The 27,759-nt window shown below is 47.8% G+C and overlaps 4 non-coding genes and 1 pseudogene across 4 annotated transcripts; all 5 read left to right on the top strand.

Annotated features, from left to right (window-relative positions):
- The window catches only part of LOC117869927, a 193,990-nt pseudogene that overhangs the window by 23,915 nt on the left and 142,316 nt on the right, over positions 1 to 27,759 (top strand).
- On the top strand, positions 4,253 to 4,325 carry TRNAF-GAA. Its single transcript has one exon. It is a non-coding gene; the product is annotated as a tRNA-Phe (tRNA).
- Positions 10,050 to 10,122, top strand: TRNAM-CAU. The gene has a single exon. It is a non-coding gene; the product is annotated as a tRNA-Met (tRNA).
- TRNAK-UUU lies at positions 11,337 to 11,409 on the top strand. Its single transcript has one exon. It is a non-coding gene; the product is annotated as a tRNA-Lys (tRNA).
- Positions 17,038 to 17,111, top strand: TRNAI-AAU. Its single transcript has one exon. It is a non-coding gene; the product is annotated as a tRNA-Ile (tRNA).

A 27,759-nucleotide genomic window follows, 5' to 3' on the forward strand; every position in this document is an offset into this window, starting at 1 on the left:
GACGCGCTCCCCAGCTAGGGTGACCAGATCCAGATGTCCTGATTTTATAGGACCAGTCCCAATATTTGGGGCTTTGTCTTGTATAGGCACCAATTACCCCCACTTAGGGTGACCAGACAGTAAGTGTGAAAAATCAGGACAGGGGGTGGGGGAGTAATAGGAGCCTATATAAGAAAAAGACACAAAAATTGGAACTGTCCCTATCAAAGTGGGACATTTGCTCACCCTACCTCAACCCCTTGTCCTGATTTTTCGCACATGCTATCTGGCTATCCCCAGCCCAGCCACCTGTGACCAGTCCAATCCTGCCTGGCTGCAGAGGAACTGAGTTACTTTCACTTTCATTCCTCAGCAGGCAGCCAGCTAGCCTCCCCCTCCCACCCCCAGCACCTCACCCAACCCAGCCCTGCTGGAGGGGAGAGAGAGAGAAGGGTGCTCCTTGGAGGGGGAGAAAGGGGAGGTGCTCAGTGGGGCGGGAGGCAGAAGAATGGACATTATGGGGAACAACAAAGGATACTGGTGCCAGAGCCGCCGAGCTTGCCTCACCTCATGCCGGGGGAAAGAGTCACACTCACAGGTGAGTTCCTTCCCCCACCCCTACCCCCGCTTCCCTTCCCTTCCCAGAGACCCCAGCAGCCAATCCCCTCCATCAGACTGTGCTGCATTCGGCTCTCTCTAGGACCCTGCAGCCTGCTCTTACATGCTCCATTGCTTCCCGTCTGTCTGGGCTCCGGGCAGAGCGGTGCCCCCAGGTAGCATGGTGCCCTAGGTGGCTGCCTGTTCTGCCTATGGCTAAGGACAGCCCTGGCCAGAGGATCCTCCATCCAGCCAGAGCCCTGAGCCCTCCTCCCACAACCTGCTCAGAAGAGCCCCGGGCTGGCTGGAGCCCCAGCAGCTGCATCTCCCCTCTGCAGATCCCAAGCCATTCTGCAAAAATTCAAAAGCTCGTCACTTCTTCTCTCTTCTGGAAGATGAATGTGAGCTTTTGCTATGGCCCATGCAAGTTCCAGGGAGATTACTAATATACTCAGGAAGTTGAAAAGCACATACTGTCTCCTCAGCCACCCCCCACAACCTGCATGTGGCATACTAAAAAGCAAATATTTTCCCTCTGCCAAACCCACAACCGGGGTCCCACAGCAGCAACTGTGCTAGGGGAGGCACACTGACTCAGCCAGCATTGTGAAACAGAAGGGTTCATTAGTGGTCTGGAATACAGCCTGGGAAAGTTCTTTGTTAGCACATGTTGGGGTCACTAGGCCTACCTGAGCCAGAGTTCTTCCATGTTTAAACTCTGTCCTTCCATGTTTAACTCTAATCGGCCTCAAAAGCCAAGGACAGGAATTGGAATGTGTAAATAGCCAGTTAGCAATTACGACCTTGCTCATACCAGGTACCAAACAATAATGATGAGGTTTGCATGTTTCTAGCTGGGGAAGGGGTAATAAACTAAGGGTAAACAGAACCAAATAACTGTTTAGGGAGAAGTTACTAACAAGCTAGATTTATAGCCCTAGAATGATTTAATTGCTTAAATGTATAAACATGCCTTCGGTAGAGAGGGGAGGGGCAGAGAGGGGGGGCTTAGTTGTAAAATGTATAAGAAGAGAGAAACTGTTTTTGCTGGTGTGCTTGATTTGAGACTTGCCTGTCTCCTTGCACCACTTTGAGATCTCAAATAAACTTTGATTGTTTCTCCACCCCGGTATGTTTATTGACGTGAAGCACACCGGGCAACGAACCCCACTGTTGCTGTCCTCGGGCCTCTGTGCCGGCAACACACGGGCAGCAGGAAGATTCAGCAATGTCCATCTTGGGGAGACCCAGAACTCAGAGCCTGGGCTCTCCCATCGAGTCCCAAAACCAGGAGACTCCTTGCTTCCAACAGCCCAACCTCAGCCATGCCCTTTTGCCCCTCTTCTGTCCTTTGTTCTGTTTCCCTGGTAAACTGGTCACCTGGCCTCCAGCTCTTTCTTTGTTCTCCAACTCATCCCTGCCAGCTGGCTTCTTGCAGCAGGTACACCTGGGCCAGCAGTTGCTAGGATACAGAATTTGTGGCCATTGTCTGGGCCCAAGCAGCTAGACAGCAGCCATACCTGTCCTTTAGGCATCTCTGCCAAGATTAAACACCTTTGTCCCACCACCGAGATCAGTGGTCCCAAAGCATTTCAGGGTCATGCACCCCCTTACCCCTGTTCATGCCCCCCCCCCGAGTCGTGGCTGGGAGTGAGGCCACAGCTATGGGGGAAGGGACGCAGATGGGGGTAAGGGGGCTGAGGCAGGGGCCAGAGCTGGGGGTGGGGGCCGAGACCAGGAGTGGAGCCCCCATAGTGGGGCTGGGAGTGGAGCCCCAGGAGCGGTGCCGGCAGCCAGGGCCAGCAGCTGGGGCTGGGGCCAAGAGCGGAGCTGGGTGGCTCTCCCTTCCCATGCCCCATGGGGGCTGTCCCAGCCCCAGTTGCATCCCCCTGAATGTTACTCCATTCCCCCTGGCAGGGTGCATCATACATTTTGGACCTCTGACCTAGATAATCATGCAACAAATAGGGGAAACTGAGGTATACACAAAATGCATAGAAAATGTTCAGAAAATTTCCACTTTGTCACAGGGGTGTCAGTGGGGTCTGAGCTGGGCAGCAGCACAGGGAAAGTGGGGAGGTTTCCCTTTGAAAAAAATTAAACTGCAAAACATCCCCGTGTTCCCACAAAAGCCCCGCATTTATCCCTTAACCCCCTCCCCATGAAAATCTCCACCCCTGTCCTGGCACATAGAGACCCCCTCACTCCAATGCAGATTTTTAATTTTTCCTACTTTCCTTGGTCTTCTACAAACATTGTTCCCATCAAAATGATCAAGAGCTTTTAAAATGAGAATGAGAAAACAAACTAAATCTAAAACAAAGAAACCGCTATCAACCTCCTCACCACACACAGTTTGGGTCTGAATTTTTCTATTGAAATGTTCAGGCAATAAAACTCACACTGCTATTATCCAGAAAAGAAACCTAAATCTCCCATGAACTACCTAGGACATCTATTTCTGAACCACCAATGCTTCAGCTCCTTTGGCGAGATTTCCAGCTGCCCAAAACTGCTGCTATTCCAGGGGAGCAATTCTTGACACCAGTAAGCATTTATCTCAGCCCGGTTCTGTGTATAAAAGGTTTCTCTAGGAAAGGGCAGTGAATGGGTCTAGAGTCCAGTGATCCTCATCCAAATCAAGCTAGAACCTAAGAATCCTTCCTCTTTCCCAGGTTGTGGGAGGGGAGACATTTAAAAGAGCTCTCTGAGCTATACCATGTGGCTAAGTAAAGAGAAAAAGCCTTATATTTCCCCTCTGCTTTGGGTGCTGGGTTTACTCCTGAAGCCTCTGCCACCCACGTAGTGCCCTATAGCTCATTCTTGACCCTTGATGCTGCTCCTTTCTATTGGATGTGAAAGGAGCGGAGGCAGTGCAGGAGCCTTCTGGGCATGCAGATCTGAGGCTTTCAGAGAGACACATTGCCAGAGACATCAGAGTGCTGTAAACCATGCAGCCACCCCCTCAATCAGGGGCCTGTTCCAGTGCTGAGTCTGGGCTACCAGGATCCCTCCCACAGAGTAAGGTGCCCACAGATTACAGCCTGAAAATAGGCATGTGAAACTAACTCCTGCTTTCCCTGACAGGGCTTCCCCTAGACCAAGTGGCATCTCAGGCAAGAAGTGTCTTTTGTGCTCCCCCACCCCCGCTCCGTATATTAAACCATTGAATTCCTTGCTTTTTTATTGCATTTGTAGCTCATTTCATGATTTTGATGCACAATTTGCATGCATGATTTTCTCTATCATATGAGATAGTAAATTATCATGATAGGATGTGTAAATCTGTATTTATTCATGCCATATATAAGCAAATAAAAAAATAATTTCCCTTAAGCATATAGAAACTTAATTTTAACAGTAACTGAAATGTACTAACATCTAGAAATGGAACTGTCACCAACACAGGGTGGACCAGTATAAAATAGTGTTACAGTAAGAGACAGCGTTAGAATGTTAACCCTAGGCCTTTTGTTCAAAGATTGCTTGTCTCTCCTTTCCCCTCACGAACTGAAGCACAGCATTAGAGAGATCCAAAGACTAGTTGATGACATTTTCAAGTGCTAAAATAGCAAGCGATGTCAGTCTTGCATTGGCCATTGTAGATTAGATAGATGTTTTATTGAGAATAAGCTTCAAGGTGAGAAGCAGCAGCCCAAAAAGATACCTTGCAGATGCTGAAGTAGCACAGTTGGGAGAGTGTTAGACTGAAGATCTAAAGGTCCTTGGTTTAATCCCAGGGTTCAGCATGCTCTTTTGTCCCTCTTTCTGCAGCAGTGGGCTGTTTCCTGGAAACACAGCAGTGCCCTTACCCAATGCGAGTCCCTCATTTCGGGCTTTGCTGCAGGAAAAGACAGCATGGGCTTCTGCACCCAGTTGGCCCACCTGACCTTCCTTTCTTCACTTGCTCTTTCTCAGCAAAGGGAATAAAAAGAAGCTCCCCTTCAAGCTGGAGTCACAAGGGTGATGTAAGGATGACTTCCTGAGCCCCGGCTCCAGTCCTCTGCTCTTCCAGCTGACCCATTGAAGAGCTGCCGCCATTTTCTCCAGGTTCACCCATCGGTGTGTGCCAGGGTGAGCACCACCAAAGTGCATGGAATTTGAGGGGCGGGGCAAGGAAGCACACTGTGATGGAGTTTCTGTAGTGTAGTGGTTATCACGTTTGCCTAACATGCAAAAGGGCCTCAGCCCAAAACCGGGCAGAAACATAGTGGCTTCCTTTTCCCAGCTCCCCTTGCTGTCCAGCAAGGCTCTCCTCCTTCTGCCACTGGCCTGTCCCTGGGATAACCCCAACCCACGCATGATAGGGGGTGGTGACATCAGTGGACAAAGTACCTTGGCGTCAGCTTGGGGAAGCTAGAGGAATTAGGCCAGTCGCCTTTTGAATGCTTGTGGCTTGGCCTCCTCTGCCCTTGGAGGTTGGCCTACAGAGGCCAGCTCTTCCTGCTGGCCTCCTTTGCATGACTTGCCAAAGGAGGAAGTAAGGCAGGAATGGGGCAATAGAGGAAAGTCATGCTGAGGAAGGCAGGGCAGAAGCTAAGCGCCTCATTGCAGCTAAGTGGAGTTTGTAGTAGCCATCATTTGTTCTGCAAAGCCTGGGGAGGTGCGGTTGGCTGCTGGGAGGTAGAATCGTGTGCCTGCCTCTTGGCATCCCAGGGATCGCTACTTGCAGTCCAGGAGAAGAAGCGGGGTTCTGGGTGGAAGGAAAAAAAGCAATGGTGTGTCCTAGTGGGCTGCTTTCTGGCAAGATGGTTTTCCGTTTTAGGCTTGGGAGGAGCCTGCGAGCTGTGGGTGGAGTTGTTCCAGTGAGAACCACTGCTCCTGTCTAGCAGACCTGGTGGCGCCAGTGACAGCTCATGAGGGGGCAGGTGCTGGCTTGAGTGAATGGGATATAGGAAACCACAGCCTACGGCACAGGGGCCAAATCCACTGCTCGCCTCCTGCATTGTGACATCAAGATTAAAATCTTCCAAGCATGTGCTGTGGCTCATGTATTAAGCCTTCGTGGTTTGGCTAGGTTGTTACCAAAGTAGCTCAGTTGGGAGTGCATTAGATTGAAGATCTGAAAGTTTCTGGTTTGATGCCAGGCTTTAGCACCCCTTTCACCCTGGGCATGTTGTGCTGGGTTTTCTTCTGGGTGTGCAGCTGTACCTTGAACTCCTGAGTTTTCCTAATTTCAGAGGCAACACTTGCAGAGGGTGGTTTGTGGGGCCATGTGCCCCACCTGGGTTAGCTATCGCCTGCTACATCATGTGGTGCTGCCAGGCTCCTTCCCTGCACAGCAGCTGCTGGAGGGGTAAGTGGAGAGGGGCTGCCTTTGCTGCTCCCTCTCCCTGCATTGTTCATACCTGGGAGGAGCTGTTGATCATAAGGGGTGGGGCTGAACTTTGAAATTGTGCCCCCTACCCTTCAGGAGACACCAGTCATCTGTGCCTGGTTTCCAGCTCCTCAGCCAGAGGCAAAAGTGATATTCTGCACCTGAGTTGCCAGCTCTTACTTTCTTTCTCATGAAGGGGAGGAAAAAAGAATCTCTTTTTCAAACCCCAGTCCTACGATTGACCAAGGTGTGACTTTCTAAGTTCCTGCTACAGTGGAGGATTTAGAGTTAGTGGAACCCTGTACGCATAAAGTCCATGCAACAATCCCCTTTCATCCGAGCCCTGGTATGTCTCCAGTGGTTGTTGTCCCCTGGTAGCAGAGAAGGAAGTTTCCACCCAAGCAGGAGACCCCAGCCTGGCACTAAAGTCTGCTTCAGGCTTCTCCTCTCTCCCTTCTTGGAATCAAGTTCATGTTGTTATCAAGAGTTAAAGCAGCCTGAACCCTCAGAGTCTGGATCAACGTCACAATTTACCAGTGTCTCCATGGAAGACAATTTGTTAAATTCTAGATGAATGGAGTTATATCAGTTCTCAGCCTGAGTCTTTAGGTCTTAATCCTGAGGATATTGTCCCATCATGGGGCCATTTCCCAACTCTCTTTCATACAGAAGCACAATTTTCTTTGCACAGACACAGGAACAGCAAGATCTTTCTCTGTCTCTTGTGCAAAGCAGGGTGCCAAATTCCATGGAAACAATGGACAAGCAGCGGGCCCTGGGCACATCCAGCCCTGGCCATGAGATGTTTCATCCCCTCTTTCTTTATGCTCCTGTTGTTATTTCATGGAATTTCTGGGATGGGGAAAAAGCTGAATTCACTCCAGGTGGAGGGGAAAAGAACCCTGAAAATCTCAGGGCCTCAGGGAAAACCCAACCCCTACTACTGGGGTCACTGAGGTGCTGGGGATTTGAGTAGGAAAGGGACTGTCTGAATTCTCAAGGTGGGGAATGAATAACAATCTACAACTAGATCCACCTCATTAATCACTGACACAGGCTAATCATGCTGCAGATAGAAGGGAAACTGAGAGTAATTCTTTGCTGTTCAGCCATGGAAACAGTGACCCAACTGCACTGCAGTGAATGTGCTGGGGAAAGCTGGACTTTACAGGCAGGTAGAAATTACAGATCCTAGAAACACCTGGAGCTTCCCACACCACTTCTGCCACCAGGGTGAGCTGTGGAGCTACTCACAGCATCCCCCACCACTATGACCTTGCAGCAGGGGATTGCAGCACCACCCCTCCAATGCAGGGGAGAAAGCTAAGTGTATCTCTGCACCCTGAGTCCAGGGCATACACTCTCTCTGCCCCACACATAGAATCTGGCCCTGCTACAAAGCGACCCCTAAGAACCAGCAACCTCCAGGACAGCAGGTTTGCCCCTCAGAGCAGGGAATGTGTCCCCCATGCTGCTTTTAGGACACTGGGTGCTCTGAAAATAGGAGGGCTCTGAATGTAACCAATAACAAACACAATACAGCTGGGGATGTAGCTCAGTGGTAGAGCACATGCTTTGCATGTATGAGGCCCTGGGTTGTATCTCCAGGTTTTCCTTTTACCCTGCTGCTTTGCTCATGCCCAGCTGGGATGTGGCCCAGCAGTCTCCCTGCATGAGTTTCAGTCCTGCTCAGTGAGGGACAAGTGCCAAGTGCATGGAAGATCTGTGGGGGTTTCGGCTCCTAAGTCACCTCAGTACATTTAAGATTCCCACCCACTCTGCTGCTTAGGACAATGGTAGATGAGAAGGGTGAATCCTCCAGCACTGGAGGGACAGGTCTCATCTGCAGAAACTGAGAGGCAAGGAAACAGAGGGGCAGTCAGTGCTCAGAGAGGAGAGAGGTCAGTGATTTTCACCCAACAGGGGACACTATCTTTTTGAGGCAAGTGCAGCTTGGGATGGTGCTGACGATGGGTAGAAAAAAGGCTGGAGCCCCACAGAAAGTCCTGGGTGCTCAGATGCCCCAGTTTCATAGATTCGTAGATTCTAGGACTGGAAGGGACCTTGAGAGGTCATCGAGTACAGTCCCCTGCCCGCATGGCAGGACCAAATACTGTCTAGACCATCCCTGATAGTCATTTATCTTACCTACTCTTAAATATCTCCAGAGATGGAGATTCCACAATCTCCCTAGGCAATTTATTCCAGTTATTGCAGCCTGGCCTGTCATAGAGAGAGAAAAGACACAGAGGGACCCAGCCCCCCTACAGTGATCCCATGGACAAGAATCTGGTTGGGATTGGGGTGAAGGTTCCCTCTGGGCTAAGGGGAGCTGAAATCCCAAAGTGTCCTGGAATTTAAGTAATGCAAGCTTCAAACCCTGCACAGATGTGGGCTGGGGTGCATCAGGAGAAGATTGGGTTGGACAGGGGTGGCAGGTTTGTATAATTTTTGGTGGTGCCCAGAATGGGACCAAGTTCTGCCCCATCCCCACCCCTTCCTAAGGCTCTGGGAGGGAGTTTGGGTGTGGGATGGAGAGGGATTGGGCTCTGGGAGAGTTTGGGTGCACTGTCTGGGCTCAGTCAGGGGTTTGGGTTGCAGGAGGAGGTGTGGAGGGTAGGCTCTTGGAGGGTGTTTGGGTGTGGGTGTGGGGTCTGGGTTGGGGCAGTGGGTTGGAGGTGCAGGAGAGGGTGAGGGGCACAGCATTTACCTTGGGCATCTCCAGAAAGTGACCCACACCCCCCTCTGGCAGGAGTCCCTAAGCGGGTGGGCCAGGGGCATCTCTGTGCACTGCTGCATGGAGACTCCACCTCTGCAGCTCCCATTGCCACAGTTGGCAGAGTTGGCACTCGGGGCAGGGGCAGTGTGTGGAGACCCCCGCACCCTAGGGGCTGCAGGGACATGGCAGCCACTTCTGGGAGTGGTGTGCCACACGGAGCAAGGGTGGGCAGGAAGCCGCCTTAGCCCCCTTGTGCTGCTGGTGGTGGTGGCGGGGGTCCCCAGGCCCTTTTAAATTGCCCAGGGGTGGCAGATGGGAACAGGTGGGACACTCCCAAGGGCCTAACATTGCTTTGCACAATAATAAATCTTGGAACAGGATATAAATTAAATGGCAGCAGAACCTAAGGAATTAAAAGCCTCCGGGTTCTTGTGTACGCTCTGTCTTTGAATGGAAACTGTAATTTGACTCGCTTTATGGCTGCGACCAGTAAAATATCAGAACAAAGTCATTCCAGTGATTGTGACACTGGGTTTGAGGAGGCTTTGGTCTTATTAAAATATAATTAGCATGTTACACTTGTATTTTTAAAGGTGGCTTCCCCAAGCAATCCCAAATTGTTCTTCCCACAGCTGATGGTGGGCAGCAGAGGATCTCCTCAATCTGGGGGAATCTCTTTGGGCCCCACTGTTAGTTCTCCATCCTTTCTCCCCCTAACCACACACACCACTCCCCCCCCCCATTATCAATGTTTTAGAGTGACCCCTCCCTCCCTTTATGGGATACAGACTCTCTGTGACAGAGACTGGCTGGGGATCCTCTCTGCATGGCCCCAATGGGGAAGGAAAGAGACTGGGGGGGGAGAGAAGATGGGCAGAGGAGTCAAATGGGGCTAGACCAGAATAGAGGAGATTTTCTTACTGTTAAAATGTACTGGAGTCTCATCGCTGAAAAGCTGCATATTGCGTTAGGTTTGATGCATCAGCCTTTCAATTACCAGGCAAAAGTGTGAACCACAGAGACTAATAACTGCCTGCTTCCCAATTTTGTCTAAGAACCTGCAGTGGTGCAACCATTTAGTGCAAATGGGAATACTGCTGGAGTTATAAATTCAAGCCTTACCTGGAACACTGGTTTCTATTACCCATGTAGCTTCCTGGACTTGCTTTTCCCAATTCACAAAGAAAGTGCCATACTAGGGAAAGGAGAGTAAATTCTAAAATGTGGAAGTGCGTGCATGTCTTGGAAACATCCACCCTGTTCTGCCATTAGTTCCAATAGATTGTTCACTGGCAGGGTAAATTGATTTATTTGCTGCTGAGAAAGCTGCCAGGACAGGTCTCTGGGAACCAGATCTCCCTGCTTCTTCCAGCACACTCCTGGCTCCTTCCCTGCTGTAGGAGGGTGCTATATGCACTGAGCCTAAAACTTTTCCAAGCCTTCTTAGTGCAGTTGGCAGCACATCAGTCTCATAATCTGAAGGTCCTGAGTTCAAGCTTCAGAGAAGGCAATGGTTTTTGCTCCCTGCTTCATATTTTCTAAAGGCAATCAGAGAAAAGAAACTATAGGAGAGTGGTTTCTAGACACCCTCCCACCCATCTAACACACACAGAGAGACTTTTCTAAGTCATTAACTTTTCCTTCTCTATGGAGTTTGTATTCTCCACAGAGCAAAATAAAACAAAAACATGCAAGTCTAAGCCTAATACAGTATGAAACAATACAGATAAAATCTCACCCTCAGAGATCTTCCAATAAGCATCTTTTGCAGACAAGACTTATTTCTTGTCTAGGCCCAATCTTTTTGCCAGGTATAGTCCTTTTTCCAGCTCAGGTGGTAGCTAATGGATTTCTCATGCCTGCAGCTACCTTTCTTCTGTTCCACCCCCTTATATAGCTTTGGTACAAGGCAGGAATCTTTTGTCTCTATCCTGGGGAAAAGCCCCAGGTTTAAGATGGATTCCTGTACCAGGTGAGACCCCAAGCCTTTATTCTTCCTTGCCTGACACAGAAGGTGCAGGACAGAGCCATCTACAGTCAATTTTCCTGGTTAATGGGAGCCATCAAGATTCCACACCACTATTAACAGCCCACACTTTGCATAATTACAACAGGACCTCAGAGTTATATTTCATATTTCTAGTTTCAGATACAAGAATGATAAGTTCATACAAATAGGATGAACACACACAGTAGATTATAAGGTTTGTAATGATACCTTGCACGAGACCTTTTCCATGAAGCATATTCCAGTTACATTATATTCACTCTCATTAACATATTTTCATAAAATCATATGGAGTGCAACATCACAGCAGGGAAAGAGTTTTACTGCGGCACCTGGGAGCAGTGGAGTTTCATGTTCAGGCTGTGGGTTCCTTCAGGTTTCTCATAAGCACACAGTCCGGGACCTTAGCGGGTGCTCTCAATTCAGGAATGGCCCAGATAGGATAAAGTGATGGGTATTGCATTTTCCTTTTCTATTTTTGTATTTCCAATTATATTTCTGTTTGTGATTTTGTTTTGCTTTATATAACTGTGTTTTCTCCCGGATTTGATATTTAACAAAAAAAAAAAAGAATAAGGCTTCAGGGCGCCAGATGGAGGAGCAGGATGGGGCTAAGACTGCTAAGAGAGCGAGAATAGCATACTTTCTGTATTGTTTCCAGCTCTGTTTTTCTTGACTAGTTTTTCTTCTACATGAAATTTAGCTATTATATGTGAGCCTAGCTAGCTCAGTTGGTAGAGTGTCAGACTTTTAATTTGATGGTCCAGGGTTCAAGTCCCTGATCAGGCAGAGAAACACTATTTTCCTGTAATATCCCCCATGAACTTCAGTAGGACTCTCTTTGACTCCAGTTTTTCCTTTTAATGACTTGGCCTTTCCTAGGAAGGGCCCTTTACTGCCTGGGACTGAAGGTGCTATTTCCTCACCTGTCCACTGGCCTCACAGTCTGGAGGAAGAAAGGCTTCTGGGCCTGCAGCAAGAGCTGTGTGCTGATGTTTTGAGCAAATTCAGGGCTGGTCAGAGAGGCATGTTCTCACTGGCTCCTCCCTGCCAGAAAAAATTGTCCACACAGCATCCTCCATGACAGAAGTCAACAGAGGTCAAGGGCTCCCTTGTTGGTCCCATGGTGTAAGGGCTGGCACTCAGGGCTTTGAATCCGGCAATCAAACTTTAAGTCTCAATGGGACCTTGGGGTCCTTTGGTTGCCAGCTAACCATCCTGGGATTTCCAAAGCTTCATTTTGCTCGCTCAAATGACATGGTAACCTGTCTTTTGCCTGCTAGCTGTTGTGACTTGAGCGCAAGAGAGTATGTTTCATCCAGAAGGCTGGCCGTGCCTGAAGTCCTGTAGGTAGGGATGCGAGCTCCATTTCCTCTGAGTCCTGAAGCTGGGCTGCAGCCTGGCCTAGGAGGCATCACTATTGGTTGACCTACTGGCCCAAAGTCATTTTATCAGTGTTGGTTTTCCCCAGGAATGCTGAAGGGCAGGCCTCAGGGAGGGAGGCTTAATATTCCTCCCTATCAGTCAGGGCAGAAGAGGAGGGCTGCAAGAGTGGGCAGGGTGATGAGCTGGGCCTTCTAGCACTCTGTTGGGGACAAGGTGGGAAACGTGAACTGGGAGAAGCAGTTGCTGGCCTGTAAGGAATAGCTCGGCAGGTGGCGTAAGTGGACCTTGTCATTAGCCTACAAAGTTGTGATGCTCAAAACCTATCTTTTGGCTGTGAGGAATTTCCTCAGCCATCTATTTCGCCCTGCTCCACGAGTGCTGCTGAACACGATGGCCTTCCACTTCTTGTGGGGCAATAGGATGTCCCTACCAAGTCAGGAGAAGTGTGGCTTTTCTGCCATATTAGAAGGGGGGTTGGGCCTGGTGGGCTTTGAAGCCTTTCTCTGTGTTACTTTTTTGTTTTTCAATATTCAGTGGGTGGCTGAGCTGGAGATCAGGTCAGGCCCTAGGGGAATGGCAAGGCAACCACAAAGAACATAACTGAGTCTTCAGATATGGCCGTATTTTTTTAGACCCCACTGGGTGCAGCACCAGGTATGGGATGGCCGATGGTGGTAGAAGGGGGAGGAGATTAGGAAGCCCCCTCCTCTAGTCTTCTTCTACTCCCACCTTACATCCTGCACGATTTTCAGTGGATGGCTAGATGGAAGGTGTTTGCAGGATGGCTTCATCCGCAACAGTGGCTGCCCTCACAGCAGTGGCCACAGCAGTGAGGTCCCCCCTTCAGCTCAGTCTGAACAGAGGTCAATGTACCACTGGGTGAAGCAGGCCAATTTTAAGGAGTTTCCTCTGAAGATGAGCAACTATCCCCAGAACTTACTGACCGGAGCTTTAAAGTATTTGCAAATGTGCATGGCCAGCATGTACAGAGCAAAGGCTGCCCAGGGGCACTGTGTCAGGCTCTGGCACTGCTTGAGACAATGGACCATCTTTAGCCACCAGGTAACCCAGGATTTAAGGCAGGAATGGGGTGAGGAAACAAGTCAAGTTGAGCAAGACAGGCAAAAATTCATCTTTCCTTCGTGGGCGCTCGCAAATGATGTCCTTTTTGTGTGCCATGGCTCAAAAAACATCCCAGACAGAGAAGCAGCAGGCCAAAAAAATACCTTTTGGGTGCTGAAGTAGCTCAGTCAGGAAACTGTTAGACTGACGATCTAGAAGTACCTGGTTCAATCCCAGGCTTTAGCATACTCTTTGTGTTCAGCGGTGGGCTGTTTTCTGGAAGCGCAGCAGTCCCTTTACTGGCCACAAGTCCCTCATTTTGGCCTCCCAGCAAAGAAAAGACAGCACAGACTTCTGCACTGAGTTAGCCCACCTGACCTTTCTTTCTTCGCTTGCTCTTTCAAGGGGAAGAAAAAGAAGCTCGCCTTCAAGCTGGATTCAGAAGGGCGACGTAAGGATGACTTCCTGAGTGCAGGTTCCAGTCCTTTGCTCTACCAGCTGACCCATCGAAGGGCTGCCATCACCTTCTCCAGGTTTGCCCATCGATGTGTTCTGAATGGAGAGGAGTAACTAGTGGTGTTCCCCAATGGTCAGTTCTATTCAACTTATTCATAAATGTTCTGGAGAAAGGGGAAAACAGTGAGGTGGCAAAGTTTGCAGACGATACTAGACTGCTCAAGATAGTTAAGACCAATGCAGACTGTAAAGAACTTCAAAGAACTTTGAAGGAGAGCTTCAAAGAGATCTCACAAAACTAAGTGATTGAGCAACAAAATGGCAAATGAAATTTAATATGGATAACTGTCAAGTAATGCACATTGGAAAAAATAACTCCAAATATACATACAATATGATGTGGTATAATTTAGCTACAACTAATCAGGAAGAAGATCTTGGAGTCATCATGGATACTTTTCTGAAGATGACCATGCAGTGTGCAGCGCAGTCAAAAAAGCAAACAGGATGTTAGAAATAATTTTAAAAAGTATAGAGAATAAGATGGAGAATATCTTATTGCCCTTATATAAATCCATGGTACACCCACATCTTGAATACTGCACACAAATGTGGTCTCCTCATCTCAAAAAAGATATACTGGCATTAGAAAAGGTTCAGAGAAGGGCAACTAAAATGTTAGGGTTTGGAACGGGTCCCATATGAGGAGAGATTAAAGAGAATAGGACTTTTCAGCTTGGAAAAGAGGAGACTAAGGGGGGATATGATAAAGGTTTATAAAAACATTAGTGGTGTGGAGAAAGTGAATAAGGAAAATTTATTTACTTGTTTCCATAATATAAGAACTAGGGGCCACCAAAATGAAATTAATGGGCAGCAGGTTTAAAACAAATAAAAGGCGGTTCTTCTTCACACAGCACACATTCAAGATGTCGAACTCCTTGCCTGAGGATGTTGTGAAGGCTAGGACTATAACAGGGTTTAAAAGAAAACTAGACAAATGAATAGGTTTCAGAGTGGTAGCTGTGTTAGTCTGTATCAGCAAAAAGAATGAGGAGTACTTGTGACACCTTAGAGACTAATAAATTTATTTGAGAAACAACTCTGACATCATAATCAAACAGGCTGACAAAGGAGTTACTGTCATCATCATGAATAGGTCAGAATATGAACAAGAGGCTGCTATGCAGCTCTCTAACACCACATTCTACAAGCTATTACCCTCTGATCCCACTGAGGGTTACCAAAAGAGACTACACTATCTGCTCAAGAAACTCCCTGAAGAAGCACAAGAATAAATCTGCACAGACAAACCCCTAGGAACCCTGACCAGGCGTATTCTGTCTGCTACCAAAGATCCATAAACTTGGAAATCCTGGATGCCCCATTATCTCAGGCATTGGCACCCTGACAGCAGGATTGTCTGGCTATGTAGACTCCCTCTTCAGGCCCTATGCTACCAGCACTCCGAGCTGTCTTCAAGACACCGCTGACTTCTTGAAGAAACTACAATCCATTGGTGATCTTCCAGAAAACACCATCCTGGCCACCATGGACGTAGAAACCCTCTACACCAACATTCCACACAAAGATGGACTACAAGCCATCAGGAACAGTACCCACAATAATGTCATGGCAAACCTGGTGGCTGAACTTTGTGACTCTGTCCTCACCGATAACTATTTCACATTTGGGAACAATGTATACCTTCAAGTCACCGGCACTGCTATCGGTACCCGCATGACCCCACATTATGCCAACATTTTTATGGTTGACTTAGAACAGTGCTTCTTCAGCTCTAATCCCCTAACACCTCTACTCTACTTGCGCTACACTGATGACATCTTCATCATCTGGACCCATGGAAAAGAAGTCCTTGAGGAATTCCACCATGATTTCAACAATTTCTATCCCACCATCAGCCTCATCCTGGACCAGTCCACACAAGAGATCCACTTCCTGGACACTACAGTGCTAATAAGCAATGGTCACATAAACACCACCCTATACTGGAAACCTACTGACCGCTATACTTACCTACATTCCTCCAGCTTTCACCCAGGCAACGCCACATGATCCATTGTCTACAGCCAAGCTCTAAGATACAACCACATTTGTGCCAACCCCTCAGACAGAGACAAACACCTACAAGACCTCTATCAAGCATTCTTACAACTACAATACCCACCTGCTGAAGTGAAGAAACAGATTGACAGAGCCAGAAGAGTACCCAGAAGTCACCTACTACAGTACAGGCCCAACATAGAAAGTAACCTTCAGCCTCCATCTAAAACTTCTCCAACGCATCATCAAGGATCTACAAGCTATCCTGAAGGATGATCCCTCACTCTCACAGATCTTGGGAGACAGGCCAGTACTTGCTTACAGACAGCCCCCCTCCCCAACCTGAAGCAAATACTTACCAGCAACCACACAACAAAAACACTAACCCAGGAACCTATCCTTGCAACAAAGCCCGTTGCCAACTCTGTCCACATATCTATTCAGGGGACACCATAATAGGACCTAATCACATCAACCACACTATCAGAGACTCGTTCACCTGCACATCTACCAATGTGATATATGCCATCATGTGCCAGTCCCTCTGCCATGTACATTGGCCAAACCAGACAGTCTCTACATAAAAGAATAAATGGACACAAATCAGATGTCAAGAATTATAATGTTAAAAAACCAGTCGGAGAAAACTTCAGTCTCCCTGGTCACTTGATTACAAACCTAAAAGTCTCAATATTACAACAAAAGAACTTCAAAAACAGACTCCAATGAGAGACTGCTGAATTGGAATTAATTTGCAAACTGGACACCATTAAATTAGGCTTGAATAAAGACTGTGAGTCGATGGGTCATTACACAAAGTAAAACTATTTCCCTATGTTTATTTCCCCCCCTACTGTTACTCACACCTTCTTGTCAACTGTTGGAAATGGGCCATCCTGATTATCACTACAAAAGGGGTTTTTTTCTCCTGCTGATAATAGCTCACCTTAACTGATCACTCTCATTATAGTGTGTATGGCAACACCCATTTTTTCATGTTCTCTCTGTGTGTGTGTGTACATATATACATATATATATATATATATATATATATATCTTCCTACAGTATTTTCCAGTGCATGCATCCAATTAAGTGAGTTTTAGCCCACAAAAGCTTATGCTTGAATAAATTTGTTAGTCTCTAAGATGCCACAAGTACTCCTCATTCTTTTTGCAGATAAATTAATGGAGGTTAAGTCCATAAGTCCATTAATGGCTATTAGCCAGGATGGGTAAGGAATGGTATCCCTAGCCTCTGTTTGTCAGAGGGTGGAGATGGATGGCAGGAGAGAGATCATTTGATCATTACCCGTTAGGTTCACTCCCTCTGGGACACCGGGCATTGGCCACTGTTGGCTGACAGGATACTGGGCTGGATGGACCTTAGGTCTGACCCAGTATGGCCATTTTTATGTTCTTATGAAGGGAGAGGCAAAGCACTGCAACAGAGTTTCTGTAGTGTAGTGGTTATCGTGTTTGCCTAATATGCAAAAGGCCCCTGGTTCAAAGCCAGGCAGAAAACATGAAGGCTTACTTTTCCCAGCTCCCCTATCTGTCCAGTAAGGCGCTCCTACTACTGACCTGTCCCTGCGATAACCCCAACCCCTGCATGACAGAGAAATGAGCTGAGAAAAAGCCTTGGTATCAGCAGGGGAAAGCTAGAGAATGTAGGCCAGTCACCTTTTGAAGCCCTGTGCCTTGGCCTCCTCTGCCCTTGGAGGCCAGCTCTTCCTGCTGGCCTCCTTCACGTGACTTGCAAAGGAGGAAGTGAGGCAGGAATGGGGTGTGATGTTATTGACATAAACTGGGACCGTATAGACCATTGTTGCAACCAAGGTCCTGTAGTGGCACCCAAATCTTGTATAAAGGGGGTCAAATGGGGTGTCTAGGACAAGGCTATGGTTTACTGGTTATGATTATGCTGTCTATATGTGTGTATCAGTTTTGTAGTTGAAGTTATGAATATTGGCTCTATACTGTCTGTATGGCAAATTTATGCTATGCTTCTGGGTGACATCCCAGACAAGCTGAGATTAGCTCTGCCTAGCCTGCTTGATGGCCCATTAAGGACCATCAGCTATACAATGGACCCATTGAGAGAAGGCAGATACGCCTTGTAACTCACCAAAGTATGGGACTGGCCCATGTGACTCCAGACTCCATTTTGCTGTAATTTTCCACAGTAAGAACAAAGAGGTGTTCTTACACTGGAAAAGACTATATAAGGCTGATGCCTCATCTCCATCTTGTCTTCAATCCTGCTTCTTACTTCTGGAGGAACTTTGCTACAAACTGAAGCTCTGAACAAAGGACTGAATGACCCATCCCAGCGGGGGATGTATTCCAGAGACTTGATTTGAACCTGCAGTTTATTCCATCGCTGCTGCAAGCCTGAACCAAGAACTTTGCCATTACTGTATGTAATTGATTCCATTTAACCAATTCTAACTCTCATCTCTATCTTTTTCCTTTTGTGAATAAACCTTTAGATTTTAGATTCTAAAGGATTGGCAGCAGCGTGATTTGTGGGTAAGATCTGACTTGTATATTGACCTGGGTCTGGGGCTTGGTCCTTTGGGATCAGGAGAACCTTTTTTCTTTTACTGGGGTATTGGTTTTCATAACCATTTGTCCCCATAACGTGTGGCACTGGTGGTAATACTGGGAAACTGGAGTGTGTAAGGAGATTGCTTGTGAGACTTGCGGTTAGCCAGTGGGATGAAACCAAAGTACTCCTAATCCGGCTGGTTTGGTTTGCCTTAGAGGTGGAAAAACCCCAGCCTTGCGCTGTAACTGCCTTGTTTTAGCAATTTGTCCTGAGTTGGCACTCTCAGTTGGGTTCCGCCAGATCCGCATTGTCACAGGGGGCAAAAGAGGAAAGTCATGCTGAGGAAGGCAGGGCAGAAGCTAAGCACCTCAGTGTGGCTAAGTGGGGTTAGTAGAGCACTACCATTCATTCTGCCAAAGTCTGGGGAGGTGGAGTTGGCTGCTGGGAGGTAGAATCCTGTGCCTGTCCCTTGGCTTCCCAGAGATGGCTACTTGTAGTGCAGGAGAAGAAGGACGGTTCTGGGTGAAAGGAAGACAAGCAAAGCTATGGGAGGAAATTTGGGTGTGGGGTGCGGGCTCTGCACTGGGGGAGGGGATTGGGGTGCAGGACAGGTGGCAGTTACCCTGGTCTGTGCAGCTCCCAAAGTGACCGGTACACACAACACTCTGGCAGCAGCTCCTAGGTTGGCTGGGCCAGGGGATCTCCATGCGCCGCTGCCTGTATGCGCTGCCCCCAGAGCTCCAATTGGCTGCAGTTCCTGGCCAATGGGAGCTGTGGAGTTGGTACTCGGGGCAGGGTGTAGCCTATAGGACTAACCTGCTTGCTTGTGTGTGTATATATATATATATATATATATATATCTTTTCTTATAGTTTAAGTATTTTTTTATTGTAATAGGTTTATAGATTTATATTAAAGTAAATTTGGCTGTAATGCAAAAAACCTACAGGCAATATCCTGTATGTTAAGCTAAAGCAAAGTTAGCATATCTATATTAAGATCTTTTACTGAGAAAGCAAAGTTGACCTATAGTGTATTACCTAAATAGAGGAGTACCCATGCCTATGTCTATGCCTTTTATCTAGACCTATGGAAAATGGCATAGGCGGGTTTTCCCACAGACTTAACAAGTACACCAGAAGAGACTGATGTGCGTACATACCTGTCATCAATACGCACATACATATTAGCCTATGGGGTAAGTGTACCCTAACGATTCTGTGGGTGAGGAATGAAATTTGGTCATAAGAGGAAAGATGTCCAGCATTTGCCCTATAAAAGAGGTAACCCACCTCAATAGAGTATCTCCATTTCTCTCTCTCTGTTCTCCATTTCTCACTATCTCCCTTTTCACTTTATTCTATTCTGATTTACTTCCTCCACTCTATCTATGATGACTGTTACTATTTGTAGGCTATACTTGTTGTTCTTAAACTTTAAATTTCAAGGGAACTAGGCTAAGCTTGGATTCCCTAAGTTTTATTCTTAGTTTGTTTATTAAGTTTTGATTTAAGTTTAAGTTAGCCAGGTAAACCCTAGTCAGATTTGATGGCACTTAGCATTTTCTAAGCACTGCATCCCTCACTCAAAAATTGAGAAACCTGAACTGCAAGGTGTCTCTTACCACCAGGTTATCAAGGAAGGGTGTGAGTATGTTAACCAAAGCTTTGTTGCATGTAATACTATATTATCATATGTATCTTTTGAATAGCAGTAATGCAATTGTAACTTTGTAACTCTGGGTATTTTACCATTTACTTACTATTATTAATTTTAATAAAAAGTCTTTAAGGCTATATCTGTCTCTGTGTGAGCTTCCTGTCATACCCCCAAGGGTCCTTTATAAATTCTGTGGAGCCCGATTCAGGACAAGAACTTTTATCTTCTGATCAAACAGATTGGCGAGCCTAAAACCCATACTAATTAATATTGATGATAATAATTATTAATATTAATACATTAAAATTGAATAAAATAAATTAATAAATTAAATTCCCATATTATCCAAATTAATATTATCAGTACACCCTAAATCAGGCTACAAGGGGCAGTGCATGGAGAGACTCCCCCCACCCCAGGGGATGCCAGGACATGCCTGCCACTTCTAGGAGTGGCACGGAGGTAGAATGGGCAGGGAGCCACCTTAGTGCTGCTGGCACATCTCTGCACACCCATTGGGGGAGGGGCACAGAGGGCCTCTATGCGCTGCCTGGGGTAGGGGCAGTGCACAGAGCTGCCTCTTCTCCCACCAGTACTGGATTTACCATGGTGCAACTAGCACCATGGCGCAGGGCACACGGTCCAAAGGGGTCCCAGCCCTCTCTTCTCCACCCCCCACGCTCTCCTGTGGGGGCAGAAGCTTGATGCTGTCGGCTCCTGCTGCAGCAGGGCAGCGTCTGCTGGTAGCCAGGCTCCTCCCCCGCCTGTTCCCCCAGTGTGCTCCGTTCTCACCCATCCCCCTCTGCCTGCCACTGATTAGCTGTTTGCTGGCAGGAGGGAGGGAGGGGGAACAGTGGAGCCTCAGTGCACTCCCCGCTCTGGGGAGGAGGAGGACAAGAGATGGGAGTGGGGCCTTGGGGAAGGTGCTGGAATCGGGGCATACCCCCTCCAGCCCCCTTGCTGTGAGCACCGCTATGACCCCAGCCCACACCCCCATCCCTCTGCCGACACTGACCCCTGCCCCACACACCTCCTCAGCCGCCAGCACCCTCCCACATCCCCACCCCCATCCAGAGCACCAAATGGGAGATCCTGCACCCCTCCCCCATTCCCACCTGTACCCCTTGCACCAAACAGGAGCTGCCCCAGATAAGCACGCCACACCCCAACCTCCTGCCCCAACCCTGAGACCTCTCCCTCACCCTAGCTCCTGACCAGACCCCATAACCCAATGTTTTTTTACAATATTTGGAAATATCATTAAGTGGTCTGTCAAGACCCTCCGCAATTTTCAAGTGGTCTGTGAAAAAATAAGTTAGACTACAAGAACAATCAAGGTACCTCACTTTATTTTCATTTACTTGCTATTACTTATAGGAGGAGGATGAAGAAAAAAAGAATGAAAAACAGGGGTGGGGGGATAAGAGAGAATGTTCTTTTTCTTGGCTGGGTCCCAAGGAGGGGCCCCAAAAGTGAAGCTGAGCACAGGGCTGGGGGGCCCCACTAACTCTAAATCCACCACTGGCTGTCACGTCACCTGGGCTGGGGATCCTATGTCAGCTGATCCGCACAGTCTCCAACCTACCTGGGCAGTACAGCATACATGGCCCTTCCCACTACCTCCTCTCCACTCCCTAGCGCACCCACCATTTGCTTCCCCCTCCCCCTCACTTAAAAACGATTGCTTGCCCCTCCCCCCCCTCAGGCTTTTCTGGCAACCCTGTTGCCAGGTATCCAGTTTTAGACTGGAAACTCCAGTAGAAAATGGGACCTGAGTGTCCGGTTAGCAGTGCTGACTGGAAACTAAAAGTCTGGTTATAGGAGTAACCAGATTAGCCTCCACTCCTCCCACTCCTAACACCCACCCCAGAGGGCTGGAAGAGAACCTGTCCTGCTGCTGTGGGAGGAGGGGCAGCTCAGTGCAGAGAGAGACAAAGAGAATGGGCTAAACCCAGGTAGGTACCTGCTCTATGGGGACAGGGTGGGCCAGGGATCGTGTTTACCTCCTCCCCAGCCCTACTGTGCTTGCAGTTTACCCTGGCCCCTCCTTTGCTCCAGGGACCAATCCTAGCTCCTGCCCCACTGTGCTTTTGCCCACAGCCCTTTCACAATCTTTCCCAGGGGAGACCCAAAAATGTTTGGTGCTGGGCCAACAAAAAGTTAATCCCTCCCTCAAGGTTATGGGTCTATTACAGGAGTGGGTGGGTGGGGTCTTTTGGCCTGCAAGGTGCAGCAGGTCAGACTAGATGATCACACTGGTCCCTTCTGACCTTAAAGGCTCTGAGTCTAAAGGGAGAGAGAAGTAAAGGGAAAAATTTTAAAAATAAATGAAACATTGTAAAACAAGGATAACTCCAACAGCTCACCGTATAGTCTCTCCCCTTTCTTCCTCCACTGTGTGTTTAATGAACTGCTGGAATTTGAGACATTAATTCTCTCATTCCATTGATAAGCTGATCCAATATGATTGAAATTAAACCAATTCCCAGCAGAGAAAACATCACACCGCTGTATTTGCCAGGAATTGAATGCAGGTCAACTGCTTGGAAGGTAGTTATGCTCACCACTATACCACTAATGCATCTGGCAAAAACCACCTCTCCTATGTGCCACTTATGCTTGTCAAATGACTCACCCCCCTCCCCACAGAGCTAAGGAGCTGGCTGGAGAGGCTGGAGGCAGCCTGTCAGCTGTGAGCAGAGACAGGTTCCCAGAGTGACTGACAGATGGGGACATGGGCTCTACATCCGAGCCTGAAATAGCTCCAACCCTCTCTCTGCCCTCAGAGAAGGGAAATGAAAATCAATGACCATAATGGCAAATTTCACCCCAGAAGGAAGGAGACAGCTCCTTTTAAAGCACATTTTGGGTTGGTTCCTGCTACATACAGATGGTTTTGTTGCTGCTGCTGATGCCAATCCTTGGGCTCTGCCCAGATAAGGAACGATTCAGGCTGTCACTCAAATGAAGATGGGAGATGATTTTTTTGACAGGGACTTCTGCCTTGTCTTAAGGGTGTTTGTCTGTCACCTTCTAATCTAGTGGGTACTTGGTACATGCAGGCAACCCCTGCTCCTGGATCTCTCCTGAGGAAATAAAGTTTCTACACAAAATACCAAAGCTTTTCACTGAAAGGAGGGAAAGGAAATGGCCACAAGATGCACCAAGGACATAAGAAATGTAACACAACACCATTCTTTGGGGTAATCCATTATTTTTTGTCAAGGTCCAAAATTGTTGATCAAGGTCTAGTCAAGGTCCAGACTCCAGTGTAAATAACAATAAAAAATATAGGTGATTTATCTCCACTCTCTTGATTTGGAGAGCTGGTTAGTTTTACCCTTGGTATCCCACCAGGCTGAACAAACCATGTTATCGATGGTGACACTAGGATTGAAGGATTATATCGTAGTGACAGTATACCCCATAAGGCTTTATGAGGGGGTACTTATAAATGTATGTATGATATAACTGGAATAGGGTTTTGCTACATATGCCATGTAACATATCAGTTTGTTACTACTGCTTGGGGCAGTGCACAGGGGGACGGGGCAAGGTCTGTGCTGCAATATAGGGATTGAGCATGTTCCCACCATGGCAGAATCTACAATCTCTGTCTGCAGGGAAGGAGCCTGGGGGGAATCGTGATGTGAAATTAACTAAAGTCTGTTCTGAAACCTGTACAACTTCCCTTCTCACCCTGCGAGGCTGCAGAATGACCTCCATGTTTCACTCCAGTTCATCCTGTCCTCCCATGGGACAGGGAAGAGAAGTGGCTGCAGTGGAGCCAGTTCAGGTAGGGATTATCAGGCAGTTGCTGGTGGGTTCCTGCTGGAGGGAGAGGGGCATTAAATATTGAAGAGGTGGCAGCTTCTGGGGAGATAGCTCTGGAGGGGGCAGGGAATACCACAGGTGAAGAAAGGGAGGGGGATAGAGTGTGACAAACCTGCTGGGACTTGTTTAACGTGGGCCTAGATCCTCGGAACAGATGCTTGGGTGTTGGGGGAGAAAATTACCTAATTTGTGAAACAGGAAACAGAGAAACCAACTCTCTGGGAAGGGCTGGGAAAACTGACCAGACTTCCAGTGCTGAACCCTCAGCCTGCTCCTCACATCCAGCTGCTGGCAGTGGGGAGGGTGTTATGATTCCTACCATGAGGCTGTGCCTGGACCCTACTGGGGGCGCCATCTCCTGTATCAGTCTATGGCTGTGTGATGGATCTGCTGGGAGAGACAAGGGTTTCTCTCTTTGTCCCCTCACCCAGATGCCTTCCGGCTGCTCTCAGCAATATGGGAATAGGACTCTGCTGACTGTCTCTTCTCAGAGCTTCCATTTGATTGGCTCCTCTCCCCCACAAAGAGTGGGGCTGTGAGTGGAGCAGCAGGTACTGAGTGTTGGACTCTTGCTCTTTCAGGGGCCGGTGACCTTCGAGGAGTTGGCTATGTATTTCACCAGGGAAGAGTGGGATCTGCTGGACCCCACTCAGACAGCCCTCTACTGGGATGTCATGCAGGAGAACTATGAGAATGTGACCTCACTGGGTAAGGATTCCTGTCCCCTCAGTTCTTAGAAGGGGAAATGAAGAGTTAAGGTTCATATTACCCCCACAATGCCATCTCTACTCTGCACTCTTTCTGCATCATCCCAAGATGCCAGGGACTTACATGATAGTCCTCTGCCCTCCCCTGCTACAGATCACTTTGGGAGCAGAGCACAGGAGCAGTACTGCACAAAGTTTAATAACTTGTCTTTGCTACGGTAATATTTGGGTTTATTTCCATCATAGCAAACAGAAGCTGCCTGTCCTGGCCTTCACGCCAATACTGAGCCTTCTGAACTACCTGAAACTTGCAAAAAGTTGCCACCCCTTTGCCCTCCCTTGGAGGATTCCTTCTGAGTCATTGCCTTCACTTGCCCTTCACTAAGGCCTGTAGACCACTAGCATGTATGCCACCAGACTGCTGACAATCCCTGTGGGAAGAACACACCCTTGTGCAACTTCACTGACAGAACCTGCCACACTCAGCACAGAAATGAGTCTGACTTGGTCCTTCAAGGTTCACATCCACCTCTCTGCATACCACAGTAACAGCTCTGCCAAGCTGCTCCAACTAATCCCTCCATCATGCAATTACAGCTACAGCTGGCAGTGCACACAGCTGGAGGGCATGCGGATAAATGCTGGTATTCCGATCTGTGAACACAACACAAACACTAGCACATTCTCTTAGTCCTTCCTTGTATTGATTATAGGTTCATAGATTTTTAAGGCTAGATGTGATTATTAGGTCATCTACTCTGATGTCCTGTATAACACAGACCATAGAATTTCAACCCATTACTGCTGCATTGAGCTGAATTCCTGTGGCAGATTGTTAACTTTTGCACCATCCACATTGTTTTTGCCAGCTTCACTGTTATGTGTTCGGGGCAGAGTTAAGGTTGCCTTGCAGGGTTGGCATGTACAGTAACTCTTCATTTCCTGTTTGGAAAGGTTTAAGTTTAGCCACCGTCCATATGGTGTAAGGCAGGAGACAGCACTGGGCAACCTTAACTCTACATTAATGTAGTTTATGAGAATTTAGTTTCCTTTTTTTTAAAATTGATGCTTTTGTTACCATAACTGTGCCTACACTTGAGCTTTTGCCAGCAGAGCTTTGTTGGGGGGCAGGAGAGGGATGTGCTTTTTCACAGCCTTAAACAACAGAGCTGGACTTACAAAACTTTTAAGAGTAAACCAGGTCGGAGTTTGCATGTGGGTTTTAGAACACTTGAAAATATTCCTCTTAACCAGAAATTTTGGTATCAGAGGGCAAAACTTTCAAGAGGAACTCCTGCAGAATGCAAGAAAAATGCACAACACACATTGTGTGAAAGGTATCAATGGCAGAGCTCTAACTCTAAGGCATGGGTGGAGCTCAGGTTCAATGGCCACAGCATGTTCTCTGGAACCAGTCAATTCCTGTGAGAGTAGATTGCTGGAAACCCTCTGACTGTTAACAAGAGTCTGCTGCACTTCATGAGCATTTCAGTCTCTTTGACTCAGCGCTTTTCCTTGTACCAATTTGAAATTCCAACCTCTACAGTTAATTAGCTTTTATGATTCTGCTTCCCCAGTGAGGCACTGGGTGCTATGTACCAGCAGAGATAAAGGCCAAGGGAGTGAGTTCAGCTGGAGAATAATAAGAAGCATAATTTCAGCCCCAGAACATATTATAAGAGCCAGCTGATAATGTAAAAAGCTGCTTTGGGGAGGGCTGTAGCTCAGGGCCCTCTCAATCAAATCACCCCATATTTGGGCCACTAGCCCTGGTCGGCACTCCCATGACAAATTTCAAAAGATTCTTCATAAGCAGAGGAATGTTAGAGCCATTAGAATAGCTGACCTTTAAACAGAACGTAATGTTGAACTTTAACTGTGGTAGAACTGGTGCTGTGTTGTAATAACTTCCCAAATGCATGAAGGGTGTGATATTCAGGGGGGCTCATCGGATGTGAGACAGCGGGAGGTTCCTTCCTTGGAGAAGGTGATGTGGGGCTGGTGCATGAAGATTACTGGGGTATGAATATGTGTCTATAAAGTCCCAGGTGGGTGGCGGTTTTGTTCCATCACAGGGCAGCCTTCGCAGAGCTGCTGCCAATGCACATCCTGGGAGACCAGTCACTGCAGGAAGTGCCATTCACACTAGAGATGACTGGCAGCTCCTCCCATGACCTCTTATTGATCCAGACTTCATGTTTAAACTGGGAAATACCAGGAAGGTGTCTGTGCAGGAAGGCAGATCCCTGACCTATTGCTGAGAGAGACCATGCCTTGTCCCTGGTCCCTGCCTTGTCACACAGCTCTATGGTTCCTGGTGTTTTGAGCCAGACCCTGGCACTTGATTTTTTTCTTGACCACACAGGTCTGACCACTTATGGTTCTATCCACTGGACCTCACTGTTCATGCCCCAGTTCCTGACATAGTGCTCCTGGGGAGGTGTGTGTGGAGGATTAGGACAATAGGGAATCAGTCAGGCTTGGGTACAATGGAAGCAAGAGGAAGGAGGGAGTCAGGGACAGGAGCTCCTGGGGAAAGGTATTAGGGTGGACAGAGGTTGTGGGAAACTGGGAATGAGGAAAAGGGGTGGCAGGCCCAGCATTGGTTCTATAGGAGGGGGAGGATTAGGTAGGAGATCTGGATTACTGGGGACTGGGGGCCATTGGGGATAGTGGGAAGGAGGAGGAATGGTTGTTCTAGGGTGCAGGGAGGGTCTTGTGGGAGTGGGAAGGGAAGGTTTCAGGGAGGCAGAGATATGGGGCATTCCACTGAGACTGCTTTAGTCAAAGTTTCTAGTGACGTCTCTTGAGCCAAAGCCCAATACTTCCATCTTTGTCCTCCTTGACCTGTCAGCTCTCATTGATACCTGTTGCCTTGCTCCTCTTCTTGAAATATTGTCCTCTCCTGCTTCTCCTCTGTGATGCTTCCCAGGGCTACCCAGAGCGGTAAGGGTCCTCACTACCACCTGCCCTTAGTGTGAGGGAGCCTGGTCTGTGCCTGACATGGGTCAGCTGCCCGACTCCACTAGCCAGAAGCAGCACAAGTCCCCCCCATCTTATCCTACTCAGGCACTGCTTTCTCTCAATAGGTTGGTGATAGACACACTCCAGACACACTGAGCCCCTCCACTGTCTCCTTGGAGTGTCCAGCCGCTGTTCCACTGGACACTCATAGTATTCACAGATCCACTGCCCTCAAAGAAGAAGTTCACCCCAGCTTACCAGTTCCACCTTAGATCACTGCTCCGCTTAACACACACCACTCAGATGTGTTTATAGGGAACATAAGTTAAAACGCTTATTTAAAAATGTATAGATTCAAGTAATAGCAAGCAGAAGTATGGGAAACAAATAGTTACACATCAAGTAAAATCAAAACAGTCATTCTAAAACCTAGATTTACATAACGGAATCCTTGCATAT

The sequence above is a fragment of the Trachemys scripta genome, chromosome 25, assembly GCF_013100865.1.
Source record: "Trachemys scripta elegans isolate TJP31775 chromosome 25, CAS_Tse_1.0, whole genome shotgun sequence".
Classification (NCBI taxonomy): domain Eukaryota; kingdom Metazoa; phylum Chordata; order Testudines; family Emydidae; genus Trachemys; species Trachemys scripta.